The following is a 2,271-nucleotide window of genomic DNA, read 5'->3' on the forward strand; positions in this document are numbered from 1 at the left end:
TTGGTGACTCAAAAGCTGTTGCATTGGACAGGACTTTCTTACCTGGGATTAGGTAAACTCACTGGGCTCTGTCCACACCTGGTGTTTGCTCCTATAATAGCAGTAGTAAATGAACATCCAACTATGGCCGGGGGTCACAGGGCCCACAGGGAACATGGCCTAGACCTGCCCATGGGGATGCTGCTGTGAGTACAGGTCCAAGGGAAGCTCGTGTTTTCTATCCTTAGTCAGAAGGAACCTGTCAAATTGCTGCAGTGACCAACACTGGAGGGTGACGACGTTCCCTCCTGGGGTCACCACAAGGCTGGGCAGGGCTGAGAGGCTGGGCTTGCTATAGACACCTAAGAGAGAAGGAGGAAGCCTGTGAAATGGACTCACACCTCCCACACTGTCCCCATGGCTGTGCTGTGAGAGAGGGACACCCCTGAGAACAGACACCGTCTTGAGGGCAGAGTGTAGGCCTGGGACCCTGAGTGTCCTCTCACCTGTCACCACCAGCTCCAGGGGCTCACTGGGCTGAGGAGCCAGCAGGGCTGCCATAGTAGCAGCGATGTAACCTAGCACCGTGCTCCGTCATGAGTGTGATGGAGAACTTGGCTTCTTGTGTTCTTGGGTTCTTGTGATGTTTGATATGTCCAGGGCTCTTGGCTTTTCTCTTTGTACAGACCATATTCCTGGGCCCCCAGAGTCTACTGACACCAGAGGGTCATATTTTCTCCCTGTTTGATTACAGATTGTGGCATAGCCCAGAGTCTGGGTTTGGACAGTGTCCCTGCAGGGAAATCACATCTGGGTCCCAGCACCTTCCTCCTCCCCTCATCCCAGCTCTCAGCCCCAGAACCTTTCAGACCTCCCAACACCAGTGCACACCTGCTGTGCTTCTTCCCTACTACCCAGGAGTGGCCCCTTGTCCTGAGGAGAAAGAGGGACCTGGGATAGCTGGGGACACACTCACCTGCCTGCACTGGGGTCCTGGGGCCCAGATTCAGCCCTGGAAGAGAATTCCCTGTAAGAGCTTTGTCTTGGAGCCTGAGCAGGTCCTCTGCTCCCTGGAGCCTCCTGAGCGCTGGGTCTCTGATGCATGAGGGCCTGATTCTGGGGTTAGGTCTCTCCAGTCCAGGTGTCCCCTGCCCTCTCCCCCTTTCACCCAGGCAATGCAGGACAGTGAGGATTAGTGTCATGATTTTTCCAACTGATGATCACAGCTGTGTATAGAGATGTGACCTCACTGCTCTGCAGGCCCCATGGAGAAATGCAGTGCGGGAAGTTGGAAGATCAGTTCTGCTCATCATGAGTTTCTCATTGCACCGCCCCACACGAATGAGAACTGCCTTCCCCATTGGATAATCTATTGTGTTGCCAGGTCTGGGTCTGGGGCAGGCTGGCATCAATGTAGGTCTTTCCTTTCCTCTTGAATCTTTCTGCTTTTTATTTATTTCACTGAGGTCCATGACATACAGTAAATAGACTTGATGTCTTCCTGAGCTGGCACTTTCCAGGGGACAGTTCCCAGGGCTGGTCCTTTCTCTCAGAGCCTCCCATGGGTCTTCTCCCTCCCTCAGCCCATCTATCTGCACAGCATGGTGATTGTCACTGTGGTCATAGTTTCCCAGTACTGATGATTCTCCCAGGAAGATGCAGGATCCTGCTGCAAGTGGAAGAGAGCAGAGATGCACTGAGCCCCATGTGTGCAACTGCTCACTGGAGCTATGTCCTGGGAAGCATGGAAGAGAGATGCAGGAGAACCTGGCAGCACTGCTGACTCACTTCCTGGTGCGCAGTGTGGGTTTCCTTCCCCTTATGGGCTTCCCTATTTCCTTAGCAATTTGGTCCACCTGCTTTTCATTTGAAAGAAATTTCTGAGCCATCCATGCATCCTCTGGGTCCTGTACAGAATGCACCTGAGTTTGGTGCTGCCTGATTTCAGCTTATTGCTCATTTACCATTCTCTATCTTTCCCTGGACTTAGTATCTCTCTCAGAGCCTCAGCTTCCTCATTACTAGCCAGCAGCCCTTCATTGCACTGTAAGAGATATTATGGGGTCAGTGGGATATTTTGAGACTCAGTGATGATTAATTTTCAGGGCAGTGAAAGCATGTGTTTGGGACATGTGAGGTCCATGGTGTGAGATCATGTGTGTGTCAGCAACAGGTCCCTATCTCCTCTGAGTACTTAGAAACCATCCATGTGTAGAATTCACACTGGGGAAAAACCTTATGTGTGCAACAAATGTGGGAAAGCATTCAGTACAGCCTCAGAATGTAAAATAC

The 2,271-nt window shown here is 51.8% G+C and overlaps 1 pseudogene; it reads right to left on the reverse strand.

Annotated features, from left to right (window-relative positions):
• Positions 1 to 1,181, reverse strand: LOC100728215 (leukocyte immunoglobulin-like receptor subfamily A member 5; annotated as a pseudogene).
• Positions 1,182 to 2,271: the final 1,090 nt, after the last annotated feature.

Source organism: Cavia porcellus, unplaced genomic scaffold (assembly GCF_034190915.1).
Source record: "Cavia porcellus strain 051 isolate PalLab524CR breed Dunkin Hartley unplaced genomic scaffold, mCavPor4.1 scaffold_7, whole genome shotgun sequence".
Lineage (NCBI taxonomy): Eukaryota > Metazoa > Chordata > Mammalia > Rodentia > Caviidae > Cavia > Cavia porcellus.